Here is a 26,052-nt window from a genome sequence, read left to right on the forward strand (position 1 = left end):
CACCAGTTCCTTCAAAAGGGTATGTCATAAGCTTTCTGCGCAGAATACACGCCGCCTTCTCCTGGACTGTATAGTGTGATGGACATCCTCCTTTCCAGGAACTGGTGTTGCCTTCAGTTCTATCAGTGTCAACCTTGGACTTTACAGGATGAACCTATTCAAGAATGGCTACTCTGTGTCGTTGCTTAAATCATACAGCAGAAAAATGTTGAGAATTATGGACCTGAATGTGAACGTCTGCATTGAATAATGGCACATTTCGCTAAATATGTGATGCATGAGCGACAGGTTTTATTGTTTTTTTTTCTCGACACCGACGCACGCGGCATCAAATGCTAATCATTCATCTGCGTAATCACGCTCTACGCTTCCGCCCGACATCCCTAATTAAACCTCGCGCATCATCGCAATTCACTGACGTCTACAAGAGAAGGAAAGCTCGCGATTGCATCACCTACCCAAATTAAGGTCCAAATAAAAAGCACTTCGTGTCATGAGAGAGCTCATTTATTTTTCTTTCTGACTGTTGATGAGAATACTGCTTTATAATTAGTTGGAAAATTATTTTTTGTGAATCGGACGATTCATGTCCCGTGTATTGTTTTACAAGTCACAGTCTATTGTAGGCCTAAATCACTCATTTTCAGCACACAGCAGTTGCGTTTAACACAGTAGGGTAGTATTACTTTTTGTCCCATGTACACACCGCTTCAAAAAGTTTTCCTTTCTCAGTTGGGCGTATTGAACTCACCGGATAAATGCTTGGAGCGACCTCACCCGGCAGTCGTTTTCATTGGGCCTTGGAAGCACGCTTACGAACCCGGTAAGAACTTCTCGAACAGCGCAATTAAAATCGTCTTTGTTTATGTCAGCGCTTACGAGCCGTCGTGAAAACTACAGCCGATGCAAATGAGCGCACGCAGTGGCAAAGCATAAACTTTCCTGGCGTCGCCGCCCCTAACCTTCTCGGCTGATTGTTATTCCAAGCTTTCGATTTCATTCTGGGCTAGATAAAATTCCTGGCCTCAAGCCAGCGGCAGGAGCAGCAACAACAACCTGAGAAAAAACCAACAAAAGCCGGCCCCTCTCCCCGTCCTCTTTCGTATTATCCGTTTGCCCGCGCGGCAAGAGAGCGCTAGCGCCCGCGCCGGCGGCGCGGACTACATTCGTGCGCGGAGCATCTGTATTCCTCCGCTTAGCGGAACAGCGGTACTTTTCTTTCTCTCCTCTCGCTCATCCTCTTTTTCTCTGCTGCGCGTTTTGTTTTTCTCTTGTGTTGCTGTTCATTGAGGCACCGTTTTCTTCGTTTATTTTCTAACGGGCGCGTGCGCCGCTCTTTCTCTTTTCTCCTTTCTCGCTCACCTGCGCTACGTCATGGCTGACCCGTACCGAGCCGGAGGCGCCGATTGGCCCGGCGCTCGCTGACGTCGGCGCGCGCGCATGCGCACCGCTCCTCCTCTCCTGGCTTTGGCCGCGCGCCTTGGCAGACGACGCGCGGCTGTGCGGTGCGTGAACGAGCTGCACCGGCGGCGGCCTTCGAGTTGCTACGAAGTGCGTGAAGAAAAAAGCCGTCGTGATTGTGGCGTTTTTTACCAAGCCGTACATTTTTTCTTTAATGAAGTCGAGCGGCAGCAATCACTTTCCTGGGCAGTCCGACCAAGTCAGTGTTGTTTCCCTGTGAAGTGCCTTCGCCGCGGTCGTCTTCGTTGGATTTGGGCCCGACGTGCAGTGGTGGTTTCGCAGCGGTGTCCTCCTCCCAGTTCTTCGGACTGCCGCCGTCGCCGGATAGCCGAGATCGCGGCGTGATTAGAAGCGCGCCGGCGCGACGTTGGTTCGCGACACGCACATCATCAACACAACACCGTCCTCCGACGTTTTACAACACTGCACACGTTTACATACTTTATCTCTCTTTGACAGCGCCGTGAGAAGTTGAGAATTGCGAATTGTGAGTCGGGGCCTTCGACTGCCAATCCAAATTTGCCTCCGTGATCCCCCTGTGGAGAAGTGGGGAAAAGTTTTTCTTCTGGGCCTCTCGCCTTCGTCTTGGGTGTCTTCTGCGAACCAGCTTCTCCTCGACGTTCACCGTGCCCATGGGTTTCGGGCGGGAGGATTGTCACCACCACATGCCCTGCCGTCGGTGATTCGGAGACAGCCCGTCCGTCAATCACTCTCTCTCTCTCCTGGAAGCGCAGCTTTCCCGTGACGCTCGGACTCGAGAACTGGTGAGTGTCGACTCTGTTTCCTACTGCTACTCACTGTTCGACTAAATCGCAAACCATATTTAATTCGTTTTTTTTTTCTCCTGTCGCTGTCAATTTCAACTCGGTTCTCTTCCCACCTTTCGTGGTCAACCGTGATTGTCGTTTGCCCCGTTGAATCAGCTCCTGGTAGAAAAAAGTGCTAATCTGTAATAAAGCTAAGGGGAGAAACTATGTTGCTACCTTCTATCGAAACGTGGATTTTAACGGCTGCCAACCAGTCCTTCATGATTACACGGTCTTCAGAGACCACGTGTCAAGCGGAGACAGATCTTGGCAACTGGATCACTTACTTCCGTCTTGCGTCTGCTCACTGCCTTAAGGGCCTTATCCGGAAAACAAATGTTGGCTGGAAAGGGAGAAAAGACCGCACCGATAAGGTTGACCTTTTGTCCTCGCGTTTCGTTTCACGCTTACAGTTCGCCATTCTCGAGCAACTTTCGAAGTGCGCGGGACGAGTATTGCTCGGCAAGAGCCGCTTCAAGCTGGTAGTTAACTCAACGTCCGCCCACAGGTTGATGCATCTGCGCGGACCTTTATGAAACACGGCCGACGACGTCTCGATGTTGTTTTTATTTTTCTTCGAACAACAGAAACAAAATGGATCAACTCGGACCGGCGTGAACTCGTGCCTGCGAAATCCGGTTTCTCAATTCTGCTGTTTTTTTTTTCTTCGTATTAATAACGTTCCTGGAAGCGTTAAACGCGCCGATCGAACCAAAGAATGAGAGGATGCTCTAGTCTCCGTTTTCTTTTTTTTTTTTGTCGCGGGTTATTGTTTCCTCGCAGCTCACTCGCGCTGCCTTGTCGTCATTCTGTGCGCGTATCTGTGTATTTGTGTTCGTGGCAGCGCAGAGGGAGAGAAAAAGCGAAGGACGGTGTCGCGTACAGCCAGCTTTCTCGCGTCTTCGGAAAAGAACTTCAAACGCTCAACTCGTGGAATATAAAAGGACCTTTTCGGGTCGCCTTTTGTGTGCTTCTTTCGGTGACAGCGACTTATCGATCACGTCGGGGAAAGTGCCCGACTTTTTGTTCAATCTCTTCCCTTCGGCGTTGCATTTTCCTTCGTTCGTTCAGCTGTGCATAGTTATCACCTCTGTGACTAATGGGCTGCCCTAATTTGCTCATTTTATACTAATCGTATTCATATTCGGCAACATAGGACTGCGCCATGAAGTATTGGTTATCGGGCTGATCGTGCTACTTCTGCTGTCCTAATTGCGGTATATGGTCTTACCTTATCGGAGGCGTGGCCTTTAAACGGAGACTAAATGCGGAAACGATCAACGCACCGACGATTTTCTTTTTCTGCGCGATGCCGTGGATGTCATAATAAAATTTCGCGAGATCAACTACGTATAGAGTCTCTTAAAGGCTGACACTGTAAACTAGAAGACCTCTTCAGCTAATAGTAAGCCACATGACAATCGCATCGGAAGTTTTCGAAGTATGAAGGCGTCATGCAGCAACCTGCATATCCTATGAGGTTAGGTTCGGAGCAGTATAAGAAGTGGCCTATCACGGTCCTTCTATGTAGCGAAGCCTTTGAATTGCATTTGCTCGACTTTGCGGGAAAAGAAGGCCTCGGTAGTATTTCAAATTCAGAACAACGCATGGGAAATGTAATAAGCCGGCCTGAAATTAAATGCCTCGAAAATCGCTTCTCAGAAGAACGAAAAATTAGCATTCGCTATTTCCTCGAACCCAACGTGTACAAAAGGCGCTCAGCTAGTCTTCTGTGTCGTCGCAGTGTCCTGGTTGAAATTCAGTGACCCCGCGACGAAATTTAGAAATCCGCACTTCACTTAACTTGCCGACGTTAGTCGCGATTCTCCCTCTCGCGCAGTCTAAACAAAGGACTGGAGTCGTGGTGATGTGCCAGTCACCTCCATGCTGTTACATCCATATACGTCTTCGCTTATACCGCGGGTAGTGCCCACCCACAGTGCTATTAGCGACAGTATTTTGGTAGTCATTTTGGGGATCGCACTTTTTCAAGGCTAGCTACTTTAGAGGTCAGCTTCTTCAGGTCCGGTTTGAACCATGCAAACATGAGACGAAGCAGTGATCAGTGAATGCCTTGACCAGGCGAGTTGGTGGCGCACATTTGGACAAACAAACTAGCGTTTCAAAGGTATCCAATTAAAAAAACTAACATCTAGATACCGAACTGCGAAAGCCGCACAACACATGCTTACACGGGCGCAAAAAATAAAAAATGGATCGATGGATGGACGCGTTCGATGAAAACTATAGTCGAAACAATGCCTTTGTTGCAGAACGAACGTGTCATGTATCGCTGGTGTCATCCAGTTCTGTTGGCAATTGAGCGGGCGATTCAGCGAGTCAGCGCTGTATGGATCACTGTATTCGTTCGCTCCCTCCATTCAGGGCACCTTGAAAGCAAGACACCCAGCAGCCGCGGCCGGCAGGCCAATTTGCGTATTCCGCGGAGGCACTACATGTAGAATTCGCCCTTCCACTTTTATCTCAAACGAGCGAGAAGTTAACTTCGTACGCGGATTAATTCAAGTGCATGCAGGCGCGCGCGCAGTCTCCGCCACCGAACGAGTCTCTCGTCCAGGGCGTAACAAGCGGAAGATGCGGCTCACGCTATTTGTCCAGAAATAGAAGGTATTTATATACGCCTCTTCCCCACTCCGAGCCCACCTCTCTCTCTCTGTCTCTTTCCCCTGTATATATATGTCCATATATATATTTACACGAGTAGGTCGATCGAGCCGAGTATTCACCTCTATTCTCCAACGCCTTTCCCTCTCGCACACGCCCGCAAAGATGTCGCAACAAGAGGGACTCTCAATAAAACACGTGCGCGGCGCGCCGCTCCCCTATAGGCATACGCTATATACGCATATCAGCTCGTCGCCATCACTCCACACGAACCTGGCGCGATGCCTGCAGGATCCGCCTTTCTTTATTTTTTTCTTGATCTTTAGTTTTTTTTGGCTGATGCCGGAAAACGGGAGAGACGCATGCTTGCCGACGCCGGTGGTAACGCGACTAAAACGTCAGCAACGCCCGCTGTATAATGCTGCCACCTATCCGCCCAGATACGGAACTATACACTTCTCGAGAAAAAGAGGACGGGAATGGAGGTTCCGGTGAAGAGGTATCTTTATTGTGACCCTCAGTTAGTCACGCTATGTACACGCATTTGTGCGTTTGTGTACGTGATAGTCTGTTTCAGTTTGCGCGCAAACGCGCCCATTTCGCCCGGGAGCTGCCCGGTTGCACAGCGCTCTCTCGCACGCACGCATGCCTTGCTTGCTGCGCAAGGTCACGCGACATCCGCTTTATCTGTACGCGGGTGCTCGCGCGCGCTTTGTTTACACGCGCCGATGGCTGAAGCACACCCGCGCTCTGTGCGCGTGTCATTGTACGCGGGTGATCGCATATACTCTGTTTAGAGACTATATGACGACAATGCTGCTGTAAATGGATGCAACTACTGGTGAAAAGTTGTGCTGACGACATCTGAAATTCAGCTATTAAAACGTTATAATTTTTTGCATTATGAAGTCTTTGGCAGTGTTTGCTAAAGTATAAAGATAGAAGAAAAAAACATTTGCACCATCCAACAGTTCTCACGGCGACCACTCCTTCCCCCCTTCCCACTCACCCCCATACTGGCCCGTAACTTGGTGTCGTAGTAGTACACGCTGGGGGGGCTAGTTGGTGCATGTTGAACAGTTGGTGCAACTGCTATAAAAAGTTTTCAACGCGAGGAGATGCTTAATTAGAAGACGAAGCAACGTATACAACCACCGGCGCCTCGCCGCCAACCATCTCGCCATACCTTGCTGAAGCGAGGCGAAGCGGGGACAGATTGATGGTAATTTCCTGGAAGAGGTATATGATTGCGGGGGTTTTGGTCGATGAAACGGAGCCATTGCAATGTTCGCATGGAAAATTTCTAGCCGAAGGGGGGAGGGAAGGGGGTTGCCCCTGGGGAGGTTCGGATATGTTCAGCGTGCGCGCGGGTGGTTGTGTAGCATGCTGCGAAGCGTCAGTAGCGCTGAAGTGCTCTTAACGACACCAACACCGGTCCGGCATCAGCACCCGCTGCACTCGTATAGATAGAAGAGCCGGGCAAGGGCACGAGGCGGTCGAGACGGCCGTTGATAGTGCGTACAGTGCACACCCGCGCTTCGAATCTCGACGACAACGTTTTCCGAGTCACTCCCGCCGCGTTTATCGTCACGCGCTTAAAGCCCCCCCCCCCCCCCCCCTCTCTCTTTCTTCCTCTCTCTCTCTCTCTCTCTCTCTCCTATATCTCCATGAGCATAAGAGGAGGGCGTACGGTTGCCCCCGGTAGCTAGCGCCGAGAGGTTGTGTGCTCAACGCCGAGTCGGCCGAGTGGTTCGCTGGGGGGGGGGGGGGGGGGGGGGGGGGGGACAGATAATCACCGCACCTTCTGCCTCACTCTCCTACCGAGAGTAGGGAGGGAAAGGGCATCCTGACTGCCGAGTACGGAGAAGGGTGTAGAACAGCTCGAGTTCTCTCGCGCAAGTGGAAACGGCTCCACGGGGCAGAGCCATTTGCATTATCCGGGTGTTTGCGGTGATGGGCTGGAGCGCGAGATTTCTAGCGATTAGAGCGCGGGTACGGTGTCGACCTCTACACGAGCATACGTGATGCATTCCCAGTGGTGCGTCGTTCGCGGTCACGCTTTCGCGTGTGTGCATGCATGTCATGGGGCCGTTTTCGATAACGTTCAGTTTTTTTTTTTCATTTCTTTTTTGTTTGTCTGGTTATTAGATTGATTGCTTTTCCATCCGCTGCTGCACGATAATTGATGCCGTGTTTAAGGCAGCCTTGCTCTCTAGGTGGTTATCAGCGCTTGATTTGCGCGCGAGAGAAATAGAGCTGGCATGCACACTTGTTAAAGGAACAGTCGCGTGTTGATGTCTGTGCCCAACAACGATAAAGTAAGATAAGGTGGCACTCTGCCCTTACTGACGCTTTTTTTAGTTTTTTTTTATTACATCGCAGTGTGTGTCCTCATGTGCGTTTGGTCGTGTGAGCAGCGTCTGAATATTAGGCATAGGTTACACGCACACGCACACAGCTCGCTTCTTTAGCAGTGGAAGCTTGTCTTCGGAACCTCTTAGTCGTCTTGCCGTAATCTTCAGGCAGACCGCTCGATATATCCACACATCTGCTGTGGCATGGGTTCTCCCGTAGTGAGCCTTCTCCCAGTGGCCGCGATATATGTTGTACCCGTCCACAGCTTTACTGGATGGCCGCACTGCTTGCTCGTTTTGATGGTACGCATTGCTTTCCTGGTCATAATCGTCATCATCACCACCCAGATCACGCACGACAGCAGGACCCTCCCATCTAACTCCACTTGACGCCCTTGTATATTATGCCAGCCGCGGCCGACCTAAGTATTCCCTCAAACTTCCTATTCTCAGCGGCCCGCCGGACTCTGCTAAACCGTGTTACGTCAATCTTCACTTGGAATCCACAGCGTTACCACATCGGATACCTGCTCTCCGCGTCACATGCCTCCGCCCAGCTCAACTTTATTTATTGTCCCCTGTTTGACATCATCAACTCGGATTTGTTTTACTAACCTGAACCTGCCTATCGAAGCCCCCATGAGGAGCCTGCAGCCGTTTGGGCCCACACTGCTGTGGGTGCCTAAGAGTCTCACATTTAACAAGCAGCTTGCCGACCACCACCGCTAGCGCCGCGTGGAGGGGAACAGCCAGCGGCGACCGCAGAGGTTGCTGCGAGGCCACGCCGCCAAAGCGGTGTCCGTCAACCAGCGTGACTTGACCGTGGGTGGCGCGCGGCCGTGGCGAAGTCCCCGAGGGCCGCGCGCCAGGTAGCGCACCAGCGGAGTAGGATTCGCTACGCCTCGTGCGGCACCCGAAGAAAGTGAATGCGGCGTGGATGCTGGCATCATACCTCTGCCTTCGGGGACTTACCGACAGGTCCTCATAACGCCTGATGTCAGTGCACGTTAAAGAACCCCAGGTGGTCGAAATTTCCGGAGACCTTCACTACGGCATCTCTCATAACCTGAGTACCGATCACCCACATTTAATCTATATCCTAACTAGCGAATTGTGAAACTGTATCTTACCTCTCCCCCTATCCTCTCTTCCTGTCCCCTCACCTCTTTCATTTAATTTCTCCATTCGGCCTGCTATCCTTTACTTCCGCTGCCCCAGCTCAGGTGCTTCAGTATCGATGGCAGATGCCGGGGCTAGCAAAAATCTTTTCCTTCCTTTTTACTATTATTTTAATAAAAACCACACTACTGAAACACAAGCGCGTTCCAGTGGCCCCATCTGTCGGTTGCTCTGCATCGCAAGGCAGTTCATCGACATGGAGAATGGTATGGTATGGTATGGTATGGTATGGTATGGTATGGTATGGTATGGTATGGTATGGTATGGTATGGTATGGTATGGTCACACCCAGCATTTCGATTCTGCCGTCACATTGTATCCCGCGAAGCCTCAGAACGCCAACATCTCTGCTGTCCACACCCGCGCTCGAAATAATCACCATTCTCTCCTCATAGGCAGTTCGCTCGCGCGTTTATCAGTGATTGCGATTGCGCGGATGCACCCCCTTCCCGAGGGGAGCCGAAACGTCGCGGTCGGCGGCGGCGACGTTTCGCAAGTGAAGGTGCCCGACAGGAATCGGCGCCCGTGACCTTCGCCGGTAGCGCGTGGCTGTCTCTCTCTCTCCCTCATGCACACATCTCGTCTGCACCGCACACACGCACGGACGCACGCACAAGGCCGCCGCCGCACGCGTGGCTGCTTGGGCGCGCGCGTGGGCCGCCGCACAATAAGCCACTCGCACCGCGGGCCACGGGTCTAGCCCACCCTCCCATCCGTTTTCGCAGAGCATAATGCCCGTCTCCTCCTCTCCACTTTTCGATATGCACGGCCAAAACGCAACATTGTCGGCCGCAGATCTGCCTCCTCCCCACCCTCTTCATTGCCCACCGGCGCCGTAGTGCCGAACCTTGGCGTGTGCCGTGAATTATGCGCGCCGACCGCAAGCGGCCTGCTGCGTTCCCCACCAGAAACCCTTTTCTCCCCGACGTGTACAAGGGACGACGGCTGCTCTCGTTTCTTTGTGGGAGGCAGGACGAAGGGAAGAAAAGGCCCGCTTCGTCGATTCACCCTCCTCTTTCCCTCTATCCCTATTTTGGCGTCTCTTCCCCTCTATTTACCCTGGCCGCTGCCAGTGCGGGTTTGTACGGGACAGACAGTGGCAGACAGGGAGGCTACTTTGGAGTATGGGCGTTTTCTCTCTCTGCCGAGATCACAATCGTAATCAATCAAGCACACCCCGAGAGCGAAAAAAAAAAAGAAAGGAATTGAAATAGCGAGGTTGGGAGGAGAAGGGGTGGGCGCAGAGAGGGGTTGTGAAGGGAGGGAGTGCTGTGCGCAGGGGTGGATGAACGCAGAGGAGCTTCGGTCGTAAAATACGAGAGTCGCTGCTCCTCGGGGGAAACGGAAGTCGTTTCGGGCTGTCATTTTTCCGCACGGCAAGGTTTTTGCGGTGAAAGCGTTGGAAGGGCGGGGGGGGGGGGGGGGAGGTGTAGCGGCAAACAGATGTGCAGTAACACGCGGCAGCGCTGGACCGCTGTTTGTGCGACGCTGTGATGCTGTCACCCTTAGAGCCCTTTCCCCGCCCGCGCCTTGTCGCGTCTGCTGTGTGCTCCGCTACCGCTACGGCCAGGTGTGCTCGCATTTGCGTGTGCGCGTTTCCGTTCGGAAGGAGGATTTTCGTGCCTGTTTTAAAATATTTCGAAGCATTTCGTTTCTTGATGTTCTTTGATTTCACCCCTTTATTTCTCTTGTTTCGCCGCATCCGCTCGACAACGCTCTTCGTCCGTGAAGCATCAGTTTCGTTGTCGCCGCTGCTGTTTCCTGTGTTGCGTATGAGACCGCCCCTGTTTGACCATGCAGCTAGCTTTTATGCGGCCGTGGAGGCATAACGCACGACGTTACGTAACACGTCACTCTTCCTTATCTGCGTCGCAAAAGCCGCGCAGTGCAGTAGAAGCTCAGATTTTCTGTGCGGAACAAAACACGATGTACAGTTGCGAGGACGTTTATACTGCTCGAACTTCTTGTCTGTTGTCGGTAAGCCTGAGGGAAACCGTTCGGTCTCACTGGGCGTTTGGAGCATCGTCTTCTGTTCACGGATGCAAACAGTGCAAAGATTTATAAAAGCCCTATCGGCGGAAGAAGACAGTCCTGAACCTCCTATCTCAGAACACACATTCACACACATACATCATAACTGTTCGCCGCCGCGGTGGCTCAGCGCGACTGTTGACCCGAAAGACGCGGGTTCGATCCCGGCCGCGGCTGTCGAATTTCGATGGAGGCGAAATTCTAGTGTCGTGTACTGTGGGATGTCAGTGAACATTAAAGAACCCCAGGTTGTGGAAATTTCCGGAGCCCTTCACTACGGCGTTCCTCATTGCCTGGTCGGTTTTGGAACTTAAACTGCCAAAAACCATAAACCATTATAATTGCTCTACGAGTTCGTTTATAATACTGGAATTCTACACATCGCAGCGTCACCTATTCGAAACAATTCAATTGTTTTTCATTTCTTTCTAAGCTTTAGAGCGCCCGGAATAGTTTGTATTTTCTAAAACAGGTGGCGCATAGATCCGTTAGAGCGTGCGAGCTCTCCAAGGGCGATGATTGGATGCTGAAACGGCTGTAATAGGTTTAGCAAAACCGAGTGTGCAGCGTAACGGGGTACATAGTGATTTTCGACTTGGCGCGGCAAGCGGTAGCGGGTGCTGCTGGCGCGACAGATTCAATCTTGCGCTGCTTGGGTAGTGCTGTTCTTCCATCGCGGTCAATCGAGCGAATGCGCGAGCAGTTAGAAAAAGAAGGAGAGAAGAGGCGCCCCCCCCCCCCCCCCCACCTCGCTGCAGCCCCCGGGGGACGAAAGAAAACGATTTCGCGAAAGAGCTTTTCCGGGGAAATGGTGGTCCGCAGCCAAGCTCTTAGCGAGCTTCGCTTGCGCAACCGGCGACTATAGCTGCCGGAAAGGTAGCGCCTATGGGGAGGCGCGGCGCATGTAAGTAATGAAGAACCCGCCGCCACTGCCTTGGTTGGCCGTTAGCTGCTGCCTCTTTTCAGGAGCCGTGCGCTCTTGTTTCTGTTGTTCTTCTTGCGCGCTAAGCGTGTGTTCTTTCTACGTGGTGGAGGCGGCATCTGCGGTTTCTGTCCAGTATATCCGGAACATCCCTCTGTTTTTGTTTTGTTTTGCGCACACATTCCGGCAGTTTTGTTTGTACACTCTAAACACAAATGCACCTATATGGGAGTAAAAAAGGGAGTAATATGTCCTCTAGCATGCTTCATTTTATACAATAGAGTGCGCTAGAAGACAGTTTACCCCCTTTTTACTGCTTTATGTTTATAGTGTAGGGTTACGTTCAGAGCTGTATACGTGAGTGGTTGTTCACATATTTTGCGAACGACATTAAATATTTTAATATTTGGGACCAAGAACGCATTTTAAAGTTTTCTCCGTCTCTGCACTCTAAACAAAAATACGCCCATGTGGGACTAAAAAGGGAGTAAGCACTGCTTTAGCAAACTCTCTTTTATAAACGGGAGGGCTCTAGAGGACAGTTTACTTCCTTTTTACTCCTGTGTAGGCGCATTTGTGTTTAGAGTGTGGATAGCGCACCCTGCGTCACTGGCGTAAAATTTAGATCGATGGAAATTCGGTGCAGGCGATCACATGAACTGTAACTGAATTTCGTATTGAATTAAGATAACGGGTTTCCTTCTACGTCTGTCGTTTTCATTCTCCGTTGTTGAACTGCGTTTAAGAAGGTGACGAGATCGGACAGAGAAGCCGTTTTCGTATAAATTGCTGCAACAAAGTGGTTGGTACACGTGATGCTGTCGCGCTCAGTGTTTGCTGACTGTCACGCCACGAATATTCCGTGTACGGCGATAGAAATACCCTCAAACAAGGAACCGGATCCCGTAAGCTTGCGTAACGTCCCAGCACACGCTGAAGCGAATCTGTTCGCTCACTGCCACTGCGCGTTCGTGAATACAATGCGATCACTGCCCTGCATTTTAATCGCCATCCCCGTAGCCAATCTTCTCAGGCAGACACTGCGTGATGCACGGTTGGCGAGGACGACAGGCAAACTTTTTTTTTCTTTTTTTTCTAGATTGTCCCGGCCTTGTGGACCGGTTCTCTGAACTCTTCGCGCGAAACAATCGACGGAGCACGAGTGAATCTGATGCGGCACCTTTCCTTTGGCTCTGTGAAACGGAAGAATACTGACCGCATGGAGCGTATATATACACCGGTCAAGAACGTATGCGTAGCTCGACAAACGTGAATTCGTTCCCGAGCTGATATGTCGAAACGTATAATGGCTTGCTCGGGGAATAGCTTGTTTTCGCTTCCTGTCCCCGAATAATGGAATGCTCCGAGGCGACGGAGACATCCCCCATCGTTTTCCCTCCGTTGGGGTCTATATGGAACAGCCGTCGTGTCTCCGATGTCGCAATGTCAGAGCCCCCTGAGACTAGCCTTCGAAGTCGACGCTAAGGGTTCTTATTGCTCGCCGGTCCTTAGCGTCGGTGACCTCTGCCATCCGCCCCGAATTGAGGAGTTGGGAATCGTCTAAGTCTACTCCCCCCTCGCTTTTTCATTCGCTGCTCTGTACTTGATGCTGGCGGATATTAAAGAAGGCACGGAGTGAACCCGAACGCACAGAGGCGGGGGAAGCAGCCAACGTCGTCAACATGGCTACACCTTGGCGACAAGGATGCCTGCTCGCTTCCCACACCCCTTCTCCATCGAGAAGGGAGGGACGAGCGCTGGCTGGCGGGAGCAGCCGGCCTTTTCTTTTCCCCATCTGCGGCATTCCGGGCTCCCATGGAAACGGGCCGCTGACGCCACCGAGGTACCCTCGGCGACCCGATCAATGGAGCGGCATGCGCGCGCGAACCACTGGCCCGACGATGACGTCACAGGCGAACGCCGAGGAGCGAGCAGCTGCTCCTGACGCAAGGAGCCGCCACCGGCGCTCTGGAGGAAGGCTGCTCTGCCGATCAGGTGGCTCGTGCGTAGGCGGATGCGCGTGTTCGCGGGGCGGTGTTCGGACCCCGTGAAGAGGTAGCTTGCTGAGCCCGGCAACGGGTTGCGCTAAGCTCCCCCGCCGCTTCCGAATCCCTCCGCCCCCTGACTCCTTAATCCAGGCGCGCTAATCCGCGCTCTCCGCTGCAGCCCGTGGGGGTGTACGCGGGCTTTGGAAGACAAGAGAGGTAGCGAGTGGACACGTTAATGAACTTCGCAGTCCAGTCGTGCGCCTCCACTGCCCTCCCCCTTGCCAGCTTCCCCCCCCCCCCCCCCCCCGTTCGCTCTCAGACCTGCTCCCATCTATTAGGAATGAGCGCGGGCCGCGATTTGATCGGCCGATGAGAGAGGCCGGCGCCGTTACCAGTCAAGGTCGTCGATTCCAATCTCATCAGTACCTGCATGCCTGCCTGGCCCAGCAGCGGACAGTGTCCCGAGGCGGTGTGTCGGGGTCCTTACGCGATATGGGGGCCCAAGGTGAAGGAACCTTTCCACGCCGGCGACCAATGAGAGCGCGCGTTGTGCCCACGTTTTTACTGGCGCCGCACGCACGCGCGCTAGTTCAGGTTATCTGTCCTCTTTCACAACCGTGTCAGTTAGTCCGTCACCTCTGCGGTGTCTTACCGAAGTTAGTTCATCAGGCCTTAGGCGACTGAATCAGCTCGGCGAGAAAGGGAAGGTTCGCTATACCACTGTTTGTCTTTCCTAGCTTTGCTTTAAGTATCCGTGTTGGGAGCTCGTGTATAACTCTGTAGAGCTATAGAGTGCTGTTCATTAGTCTAAACACGCTGGCGCCTTCCATAGGGGCACTATGTTTTCGACGAACTTTGACGCGCACGGCTGCCGGTGGCATAGTGTGCCAACCGCAGCGTATAAGCGGTCAATGCATTCTGCTTCCGAACACGAAGTCGCAGGTTCAGATTCCGCCCTGGTTCTATTGGATACGATAGGAGTGCATAATTACCAGAGAACATCGGTGCCGAACCGAACAGCCGGTGTTATTCGAAGGCCCCTAACAGCATGATGCACGGCATTTGCATTTGGAGGGGGGGGGGGGGGGGGGGGGGGGGTAAAAACCCACTTAATTCATATGTAGGCTAATTTGCGCTCGATGTGTTCTCGTTGGCACCCTTCTTCACGGTCCTCTTCCTTCGCCCTTCTTCTCCATCTGCGCATTCCTAATTGAATCGGTTAAAAAGGGCGTGTCGTCGCTACTCTGCCTCGGTAATTCCTTGGAGCCCACTCGGTCCACCAGCTTGTTCCTCTCTACGTGGCCGCGCGCGTTGTCTAGACGATATACTCGGGCGCCGATAATCACAATAATTGCGCGGCAAAGTTGCCGCAGCGGCAGCCTTGCGGCCGAGGCGCGCGCGGGCGGCTCCCGTTGCTTGCGTGCGTATGCGTAGTGTACGCGGAGGAGCGCTGGGATATAAGAAAGGTAAAAGCACAGAAAACGAGATGGAGAGGCAATGGTGGATAAGGCGAGAGGGAGAGAGCAAAAGGCCGTCGTCGCTGGGAGCTGGAAAAACCGCGCGCAATCTGGCGACCCTGATCTTGCTCCGAAGCGGCCACCGCTACTACCACCACAACAGCGCGCTCACTTTCGGCCTTAGCTTTCTTACAAAGCCGGGGGAGGAGGATGGAGGGGAGGAGCAGTGCCGCGGCACTCGTTGTGTTTGTCGGCGGCCGCTGTCGCAGCAAACCCCGCGGGCTATGCGCCCCGCCGAGGCTGCGGACGCCACGCGCACATGCAGTGAGGCTGCTGCCGGTTCCGCGTTCGCGGGAGGCGGTTGCTGCTAGTGGCGGCAGGTCACCGTCAATCCTGTGATTCTGCCGAAGGTTGGGTGTTGAAGATGCCTCCGCACCTTGGGGGAGAGATTGCGGCGGTAGAGAAGCTAGAGGGAGATCTCCTTAATGCGAACTTCCGGTTTATTCGAAGTGACGTTCTGGCCCGGCCAGCATTGGGTGTATTAAAAAAGCTTCCCTCTATTCGAATTTCGCGTGATTCTAAACTGCCCTTTTGGGGCTCCCCGCCCCCCTCCCCAATAATAATAATAAAAAAAAAACATACAGGAAGTGGTGTTTGTTTGATTCAGCAGCCAGTGCATCATCGTTTTCCGGTTTTCCTTGAAGGTTGCACTTGCGTGTTGGAATAATTCTCGAGCGCGCAGCGTACACTACAAACACGAATACGCCTCTATGGGAGTGGAAATGGAGTGAGCTGTCCTTTAGAGCACACCCTTTTATAAAAGGGAGTACGCTACTAGACAGTCTTCTCCCTTTTTACTCCTTTCTGCTAAGAGTGTATGGTGCTGCGGTTCTTCTTCGTGGTCGGCTCGGATTCGCTGATGACGGAGTTTTGGACTTGCTGCAACGGGCGCGCGACGCCGTGGTTCGGTACATAAACTGTCGCGTTTGCTGGCAGCGAAGTCAACAAACAGCGAAGGCTTCCAAGTTGGTAACGCGCGCCGTTCTGCACCATTTTGCCACCACCGACGCGCGTCGGCCTGTCCGAGTGGTAAATTAGAGATTGAACCAGGAACAGCGCGGGACACCGGCGGTGCTAGCGTGACGCCTTGGCCGTTTTCCCAGGCAGTTGTCCTCTACGCCGCCTCGAACGCGCCCCTGAATTTCCTCGTAACGTTTCAGCTTCACTGCGCAGCAGATCAGCCGCGGGCGTCTAGTCTGGTCTCTTTGTTTGCTTCTCTCTCACTTTCTCCACGTTTTTTGGCCCGATGACCAAACTGTGTCAGCGTCGCCCGCGAGACGCCCTGCACGCATAGCCCTGCTCTGCCGTCCGCGTGTTGTTATAACGTCGCGTTAACGCCAGTATGGCGTTATACTTGACTGGTGAACACACCACGCACCAACGCGGAACCAGGGATTGGGGCATTCGGACGGTCTGCAGGCGGCGGCTTTCTCGACTCCGTGTATCCGTGCTTGGGTATGCACGCGGAATGCGGAAAAACCAACCTCTGCCTGTATACGAACCGTCGTTGAGACCAAGAACGCTCTCTTTTAACATTTTGCTCCGTAGTTAGGGTTATACTATGCAGCATCTCTTCCGCTTTCGTCAGGGTGCTATACCGCGGTAAATTTTTCTGGTTGCGGCTGCTGCCGTCCGTCCCGGTGACTTCGCTATTATCAGCGTCTAATACGTTTGCGCGTAACTAGTTAGAAGGCGTTTATATTGCCGGGAACTCAAATGTGCAGCAGTTGTTTGGGCGTGTCATTTCTTCTTTATTTTTCGTGGCTGATATACAGGGACAGGAGGGTTCGCCTTTTCTTAGCATTGAACGAATTCTGCATTCTACTCAGGAGCAGTATATAATGCATATGTAACGACCGTGTGAAAACGAGCAGGAAAATGTGCCGAGGGCCGCGTGCGTGTGTGCGGGCCAGAGTGATCGCTTTAGGAAACCAGTACCGCCGCACAGGTCACCGCGGCCACCTCTGCTGCTGCCTAGTGTGTATGTAGTGTGTGCTCGTCTTCTTCATTGCGGATGTGCTTGGGGGGAGGGGGGGGGGGGGAGCATAACCTGCGTAGCGTGCCGCTCCGCGATCGTTGTGGCGCAAATGTGCCCCTCGCCGATTACAATCGCGCGTGTGTACATACACACGCGGCGACAAGTCGCGCCTGCTTGCATGCACTATAGCGTTGTAGCCCAGTTGCGGCCTACGCACACGACTCGTACACACACATGCATGCATACATGCATTCGCGATGCATATATGCGCGCGCCCTGCGGTGCACAAGCGGCCAGTGGCGGCGGGGGACGAGTGATTTGCGGCGCATTGGCCTCCACGGGCTGATCACGACCGCGCTGGGGCAGTTCCCAGCCCCGCTGTTTGTTGCTCCCTCCGAGACGGCAGGCAAGGTCGTGGGGCGACGCCACCCCCATCTAGCGACGGCCGCGCACGCCACGACACACCAGCGCGGCTCTCGCTGGCGCAGCAAGCACAGAACACGTGCTTGCTCAGCCGGTACGTGCGCGCGGTTTCGTAGCTATATCGCGAATCTTTCTTTCTTTCTTTCTTTCTTTCTTTCTTTCTTTCTTTCTTCCTTTCTTTCTTTCTTTCTTTCTTCCAGTGACCTTAAATATGTCACCAAATGATTAGTGCCGCTAAACGGCTTCGCTTCGTCATTCTCCAGCAGCGCCTCTCGGTTTCTTCAATTAGGAGAGCGTGTGCTGTCGCTGAAAGTCTGTCAGCGGGAGACGTTGCACGAATGACCTTTAATTGAGAAAAACACCGACAGAACCAAAAATATATCTGCAGAAAGTGTCGATCGCTCTTTCCGTAGCGTCATTGTATGCACGCACGCTGCGTAGTAATGGTTTAAAAGTGATTTCAAGACTGCCAGCGCCTTCCTCCCCTCCCCAATCTTTCGGCCATTGATTTTGATGACGCTTATGATTCAGAAGCGCTCCTAATCTGTCTGGCCCATGCGCCGCGCTTTCAATTTAGAGCCGATGTATGCAAGCACTGATCACATTCACAATCTTTTTAGGGAGCAACTAAGCGAAAAAAAAAAAAAACGTCGCAAAGTGCTTGAGAATGCTGGGAACCCGCACATACATAGCGGAAGGATTGTCCACATTAAACAAAGTACAGGTATTAAATGGCAATCAGCAGTTCGAGGCATTTGTTTGGCAAGCGACACCTCTAATCGGCTTTATTAGGGTTACGCGTTCGCATAACATGTGCGCTGCTAAAAGTTTTAGCAAGAGCGGGAGTTAGTGGGACATTTATCTTCTCTTACGTATTCGTCTTTTTTTCTTCGTTTTGTGCAAATGTGGGTTAATTTAAATGTTCACTCTAATCTGCAACTCAGAACATTTTCTTTCAAGAATTGGTAATCATCTGATGGTCGTCTGTTGGCGTCATACCGGTACCATCATGCTCAATGCAATATGCAATGCTGTTTTGTAACCACTTGATTTTTACTCGGTAGTGCTTTCTGTCAATCAATTCTTCTAGTCCCCCCCGCTCCCCCGTCTTCCTTATTCCTGTAATGTTCCTGTTTCGTGACAGCTGTATGTGCACATAAATAGATTCAACCGCCATATTAGGAGTTCAGAGAACTCAAGTTGTCTCAGTTCCCTCGCTGGTGTTAGTAATCCGAAAGAAAAGTAGAAAATTCAAATCATTGCAGTGTCTATGGCGTACGGATGCTTAGTCAAAGGTCGCAGGGCCGAATCCCGATAGCGGCAGCAGCATTCCGAAGGAGGCGAAATGCAAAAAGCACCCGTGTGCTGTGCGATGTCATTTCGCTTTAAAGAATCCCGGGTGGTCGAAATTGACCCGCGGAGCCCTTCACTGCGGCGTTTCCTAGCCCATGAACAGCTTCGGGACCTTAGACATCAGGTAACAGCATAACAGCAGTGCCACAATGTCAGAGCAATATATTGGGCGGCGTCAAATGCGAATTCGGGTAGCTAGGTTAACGACCACTGACAAAGACGCAGTTGCAGTGATTAATGTGCAGTAACTAAGGAACAGCTCTTGAGATATCGATTTTTTTTATCTTTCTGATGGAGTTTGAGGCTGAAGCAACATTTACTGCTGGAATGGAAGAACGGTTAGTTCGAAGCAGTCGGCTAGCTCTTTCTTCTCGTTTCAACGCGAAGAGGCTTTGGTGCAGAGCTGTCCCGGTAGTTCCCCTTGCACTAGCAGTAGCCCGTGGACCAGGTTCACCTGCTACGTATCCGGTGTCCAGTCAACCGTTTCGAGGAGTGAAGCATTACTGATCCGGAGTTCCCGGGTTCGAACCCGACCGCGGCGGCTGCGTTTTTATGGAGGAAAAAAGCTAAGGCGCCCGTGTGCTGTGCGATGTCAGTGCACGTTAAAGATCCCCAGGTGGTCGAAATTATTCCGGAGCCCTCCACTACGGCACCTCTCTCTTCCTTTCTTCTTTCACTCCCTCCTTTATCCATCCCTTCCCTTACGGCGCGGTTCAGGTGTCCAACGATATATGAGACAGATACTGCGCCATTTCCTTTCCCCCCAAAAAAACCAATTATTATTATTGAAGCATTACAGCGTAACGTACTGCTGGCCCTGATCACAAATGGTAATGAAGCTATACTGAATATCGGCTACAGCGTACTCTCGCATCCCCGTCCCTTTACTTCACGTTGGCTTCTCGCGTTGAAATGTATGTATAGAAGCCTTCTGACAGGTAATGCAAAAAGATCGAATCTTTGCTGCAGTGACATGGACAGGTTCGCCGATAGACCGGTCAGGGGCCTGCGATGAGCTGCTGTTGCTCTGGTCAGCTTATTACAGGCTGGCAAGCCTGTCTTCGTGGACCGTTGCGGTGCGCAACTCGAGGCACGCGTGTGTGTTGGGGGGGGGGGGGGGGAGAGAGAGAGAGAGAGAGCGCCGCCTCATGGGCAGTCGGAAACACAGTTCCACGTTGTTCCTGCTCAGTGCCTCGAGGCGTCGTCGAGGGAGCAGCAGCTGAGTCCGTTCCTTCTTCGCTGGACGGTGCGTCGCGCCCGTGCTGCGCCGAGCCGATCGAGCGGAGGTGTCAAGAACGGCCTTTGTGCGCGCTTGAGCTCTCAATTTTAACGGCACGCGGCCGCCGCGCCGTGCGCGAGATTGGGATCTAAACACCGCTCTCTGCTGGGGCCGCTATCGCCTCCTTTGGCCCGACACTGGCCGCGTGGTGGAGGCGAACGAAACTCGGCGAGTATGGGGTGCCATGCATGTACATCAGGGCCGGAATCTTTGAACCGCGGTGTGCGCACTGTAATCAGAGCTGACGGCTGCGCCACGGGTGCATCCGGGTTTCTGTGAGACGTGCACGAGGACGTAGCTGCTGTGTATAGTTTAGAAATAGCGGAAGGGTCAGTAAGCGAGCCGACTGAAGAAAAAGTTTTCTTTTTTATTTATTTGAACTCAGCGTCCAGGAAACGACGGCCATCAACACTACACCAGCACCATTTCGGACTGCTTGCAGCACTTGGCGCTGCTGTTTTACAGTTAGTTTCAGGGCTGTTTGCATTTCAGCTGTCGCTATATCGGCGCCCGTTAAAAAGTACGTGCTGATGGATTAGTACATACTTGTACTGTGATATGACTTATAAAACAGGACACGACGCAGGTACGTAGGCGCATCCTGTCCGGGTGTCTTCATTTGCGCGTCATGCGCCTCTTATTTCTACGTGGCTCACAATAGTGTCGTGAAGTCTGAATAACGACGTTAACACGGTTTCGTGTTCTTCCTCTTCTAACCGCGATTAGCGTACACTCTGGGTGCAGTACGCGCTTCGATTTCGGCGGCGACCCAAACATACTCCGGCGACAGGAAGAACCCGCGTTAGTGCACCATTATCCTTCGAGCCCATCATTCCCGGCCTCGCATATGCCTCGCCGTGCAAGCGACGCAGGCAGCCATCTCTTCGCGATGTTCGAACATGCAGCTCGGCGCACACGTGTGTCACAGTGACTCCTCAAATGAGCCACGCTCGAGAGCCTTCTTCACGCACAGGGGGAGACGGCGGCAGCCATCTGCGATGCTCCGCCGCAGCCGAAGCGCTTCCGGGATGGCGGCAGGGTCGGCTCTGCAGTAGCTCTGCATGCGTGCTTCGCACGTGTGGCGTGTGTGTGTGTTCGTGACACGCCGTTACTCGGGGAAACCCAATCCGCGCCTTGGCGGACGCGCGAGATTGCGCCAGGGACTCGAGCCCCTGCTCCGTCCCACGGGCTGGTTTCGCGAGAAGCAGGAGCCTCGTCGAGGACGCGCGCGGAAGAAGAAAGCGGCCGCTGCTGAGTCAGCGGCGCAGCGCGGCGGAGAAAAGTGGCGGTGGCCGCTGGAGCGCGCGCGGGGGGGAGGTCGCTGACCCCTGACCCCGTTTTCTCGCGGACGGAGCGGTCTGACTGACCCACATAAGATGGGAAGAGGAAGATCGGCGCTCCGTCTTCTTCTTCTTCCTTCAGACGCCCCGCCGCAGCCTCTGAGAGAAGGAGGGGGGCCCGCCAAGATGGCCGGTTCCCCCCTCCTCCCCGCCACCCTTCGTCCCTCCTTTCGGTTTCGATCGCCGCCGCAGGTTTTTTCGGCGGACCTTCTGCTGCGTCTTCCTGAATGCTCATCAAGTCCTCCTCCGCTTCGGGAGAGGGAAGCGAGGCGGTTGCCCGTCCGCCGTCTCGAAGGGCCCGCTCTCGCTCCCTAGGTCAGACAGGCTGGGCTCCAATTTGGCCCCCTGCTTCACCGGCGCCGACCGACGTCTCGAGAGGGGTCGTCCGGCGGGGCGCCCTCTGCTGACGTGCGCCCGCTAACCAGGGCGGTGAGGTTTCGTTAGTCGCCCGACTTTACTTTTGTTTTCTTCTTCGCACGAGGCTGTTTGGACGGACAGTTGCGATGGCTTCAAACCTACGCGCCAACAAGCATGCCCGGCCACCTCCCTTTGCGTATACAGCGCCGTGGCTTGCTTGTTTTGTTTGGGAAGGCTTCGGAGAGCTCTTTTACTACGTGGCTTAGTTGCGACACTTGTTGGAGCGCAGACGAGCTCACCGGGAAAGATCACACGCATAGAAAGGATATCCTCCGGATGCCTGCTTCAGACGACCTCTGGACGATGGCGCTGGCACGGGCTATGTCGGTGCTGCTCTTGGCGGAGGCGCGATACCGTTGGTATCTAAGCTTCGTTCTCGAATCCATGGTTTCCTCTTTTCTTCTGAGTGTTTAGTCGTTTATTCTCTTGCAGGAGCTTCTCGCGATTGGTCGAGAGCAGCTTCCTGTTCACCGCTGCTACGCACGATTCTACGTCCGTCGGCGCAGTACGCGACATGTAAACTTCTTTGTATTTGCCACTTTCCGTTCTTTTCCATTAGATAAAAACCTAAAAGCTGCAATGCCTGACGAACGATTTTTTTAATTTTTTTTTAGGTGACGTTCGGAGTACAGGTCAAGGAAACCAAAACATGATAAAAGAGCACATTACAAAAGCACTGGGCGGAATAAATAGAAATCACGAATACGCGATTGCACTGAACCACAGCATGTGCATTTCCGAGCTAGCGGACGTGCTTGCCAGCTTAGAAAGACACCTGCAGTGCACTTTAGCGAAAGCCCCCTCATAACAGTTTCTGCCGTTGAGAACCTTGCGAAAGAACGAAAAAGGAAAAAAGAAGCGAACAGCAGGCGTATGCGTGGTGCCACGCCTTGGCACCCTGCATGGTTCAAGAGAAATGCGGCTGCCACAGGCGGGGCTTGGCGCTGCACTGCTGCCGCTGCGAGGAGCCAGTGCGTGCACTGCGGCCGTGGCTTCTTGGAAGGGAGTTGCAGCTGGGCTCGATCGATTCTGGCCGCGGGACGGGGGCGCTCCCTGCTCGATGTTCGCCCCGTGCTGCCGCCGCCGCCCGGAGTTTTCCCGAAAAACGAACTTCCACATCACGTTGGCACACACTGCGCCACTCTCGATTTGACACAGTCTCCTGGATGCGAGTCGATACAGTGTCCCGCTGTGCTGAGGTGCGATTCATTGTCGCTGTAACCGCTATTTGTTCGTTTCGTTTCGTTTCGTGGATCGCCGTACGGTCGCTAGTTACAAAAAAGGAAAGAAATAGAGGATATTCGAAGACGGGAAATGATTCGAGATGTTCAGTGCGTACAATTCGTGATTAGCATCGAAGCTTCCGACGCAGAGCTCTTCTTTCCCTGTCAAGTCCATTAGCACGCCCGAACCTCAGAGGAAGTTGTGGGTGTGCGCTTACAGCCTTTTCTGTAAGGAACAGCGAAGGAACGTCGGCGCAGCTCTAAGCACCTCACCGTCTCGAGAAAGTCGCAATTACAGGAAGCAAACATTGGAGGGCACTGTCGCATGGTCTCTATAGCGAGCCCCGCTTACGTTCAGCTTTGTCTTAAGCTTGATTCCGCTCTGGTGGACACTCTGTGGGCGCGTGAAACCGAAATCTTCGCACGATATATTGCGTTCAAATCTATAGCCGCGGAGCTTCAAGGTCGCCGGTTCGTTCACTGTGAGAGACCGGACGTGGAGCGAGCGACCTGGTTGGAATAAATAACAAATCGCCTTTCTCTCAACATTTCCCTCCTTACCATCGCAGCGCTGTCGTAGCCTTCTTATCCGAGGCGGGGTCTCGTAAGCTGCCAGACAGGTCGCCGATTTTTTTCTTTCTTTTGTAGAGTTTTTTTGCAATGGAGTCAAGGTTGTGAACAAGGCTGCCGAGTGCGTCACGCGCTTTGAGTGCTACACAGTGGAGCTGAAATGATGGTGCGAGCCACAAAGTAGATGCAGCCCACCGTGATTTTCTCCAGCAGTGTTCTAGGGGCTCAGTGGCAAGGTTTTATCCCTCTCGCATATTTTTTCCCGTTTACTCAGCATCCTTCCATGTGCTCCGAGTGCTCTGAATTCGAAGAACTATATACGCTCCCACGTTAGGAACTATCAGCACCGGGACTATAAAGATCCAACTTGAAGACACAGCCGACGTTTCGGCTACTCCCGACCGTTCTCAGTCGAAGATCGTCGTCGTGCACTCGATGCGCTCGGCCGCTGCGGCTATTTATTGCACGCTGCCGGTGCCGCCGCTGTTGTGCGCGCCGAGTCGGCGGCAGAAAATAAACCGCACCATTGCCGGGATTACGGGTTACGCGCGATTATTCGTGGCTCGTCGCCCGCGACGTGACGACAGCGTGGTTTCCCTCGTGACGTGGGCGCCCGAGCGCGCGCGCGCGCGCGAGATTTCGCTTTTCCTGTTATTGTCGTGGCGTTCGGTCAAGGCCGCCGCCCTCCGCGCTGCCGCCGCCGTGCGATCCGCGCGCGCTTGCAGCTACGGCGGCGGCGTCGTCCGTCCCCTCCCTTACTTGACATTTATTTCGCTCGGCTCCGGTGGTCGCGCGTAGCCGACGGCCCGATGCGACGATGCTGCCCGCTCGCTCCTCGCTGAGCCGCCCAGGAAGCGGCAGTCTCATTTTCCTTTTTTTTTTAAAGCAAATTACTTATCTCTCCTCTTCTGTCTCGTCGGCATTGTCGTTTGTGAGGTTTGCAGCTGGATCGTGCAGGAGGTCGTCGTTCGCTCTCCGAATGTGTTGTGCGGCGCAGACAGGAAAAACAGGGGGCGGAATAACAGGCGCGCAGACTCGTCATCGCTGTCCTGGCGCTGGTGAACCTGCGCGAAGCCGCTGATCGTAGCGCACGCGACAGACAGGTCAGGACGCGGTAACGCAACAGCGTCGACTGAATTCGCCGCGCGATCAGCAACAAGGGTTGAGGAAGACGAGGCGTGCAGGAGTGCTTCGGGCTTTTTTTTAATTTTTATTACCCGTGTTCCTGAAGTTTTGTTCTCTCGGCGCTTGACTTTAGTCCTGATATACCGCTAACTGGTACCGAGCCTATATCTGCATGTACAGTACGGTGCAGTATTAAAGGGAACATGCGACCGCGTGACCTCCGCGCTTCGCGAAGCCCTGCTGCCTAGAGGCGGCGAGGATGGGCAGCATCAGACGCATGCGCGAAAATACCACCAGCCATGCTTGCTGCGCACACGCCTTGTGCCGCCAATTCCCGCGAGTCCTCGGTGGTAGAGCACCGCGAAGCGCGGAAGCCACGCGATCGCATGTTCCCTTTAACAGTGGACCGTACTGTGCATGTATATACCTGAGAGCGTCGAACGTTTGTTTCGTGTGTTCATATGCCAGAAAGACCATCTCCTTTGAATCAGTCGCTTGGTCGCGAAAGCGACGCGAGTATTGCTGCTGGCAAAATGGGAAATCGTTGCGATGATCACGTTTCGGCGTATTCTCTTCCGTTGCCCCGAATGAGGTGCCCATGCGCGCTATTCTAGAAGGCCCATTTGCAGTCTTCCCTTCTACGCCTCACCGTGTGTATTTCTGCAATAACCTTCCCTTCTCACGTGATTTTCCTGCCTGGTTGCTAAAGGCGAAAACGAAATGACGCCACTGCATCCATGCTGCATCTCTTATCATCGCGCCGCCGGCCTTGTTCGATGAAGCGTGACAAAGGAGAGGGATAGACTCAGGTTAAGGCAATGGGAGCGGCAGTGAGTCGTTTCTCAGGGACGCAAACCGATTCCTTTCGGACTTCGCGGACTCTCTTCGCTTGCCTCTCTGAAACGGGCAGAGTACAGTCGCGCAACCGGTCTCGAGTCGGGGCACTTGCCCCCGGGCCACCTGTGCGTTGCAGTGAAGTCGACGCAACGAGCGCTAGCGGCCGGTGTCTTGTGGAGTCTTGAATCTTTTCCCTCTCTTCTCGTAGCGAGGCAAGCGGGATTTCGAAGATGCTTAGCGCTTTCCACGCATGTTTTGTTTATTTGCGTTCCTGTCTGATGATAGTGCTCTTAGGTCGGCCCACATTTAGGACATCCTGTCCGCGCAGCAGTAGCATTCCCAGTCGAAAAACACGACAGAAAATTTTCTGTTGTCATAACAGATTTTTTTTTTAATCTTCTTGTCATTAAACTTGTAACAACAGAATTCTGTGTAATTACTATAGAAAAAACTACAGTACTACAGAAAAATACTAAAAAAACAACAGATAAATCTGCCATCGCGACAAGACTACAAAACAGTGTAATATTTTTGGCACGGTTCTTTCGTGTTTTTTGTTTTTTTGCTGGGTTGCAAATTCAGCGATAAGCAATGTTAATAATTGTAGTCTTGAAAGGCAAGCTT

The 26,052-nt window shown here is 53.1% G+C and overlaps 1 protein-coding gene across 8 annotated transcripts in view; it reads left to right on the plus strand.

The window, feature by feature from the left end:
- The window catches only part of Mef2 (myocyte enhancer factor 2), a 280,733-nt gene that overhangs the window by 128,835 nt on the left and 125,846 nt on the right, over positions 1-26,052 (plus strand). For 6 of the 8 annotated variants that reach the window (XM_077657996.1, XM_077658002.1, XM_077658004.1 and 3 more), the window contains exon 1: positions 1,480-2,225. The exons of the other annotated variants lie outside the window; for them this stretch is intronic. The gene's annotated coding sequence lies outside the window, so the exon portion shown is untranslated. Of the gene's footprint in view, positions 1-1,479; positions 2,226-26,052 lie in introns of those variants that run through there. 8 annotated transcript variants of the gene reach the window in all.

The sequence above is a fragment of the Amblyomma americanum genome, chromosome 3 (assembly GCF_052857255.1).
Source record: "Amblyomma americanum isolate KBUSLIRL-KWMA chromosome 3, ASM5285725v1, whole genome shotgun sequence".
Classification (NCBI taxonomy): Eukaryota; Metazoa; Arthropoda; class Arachnida; order Ixodida; family Ixodidae; genus Amblyomma; species Amblyomma americanum.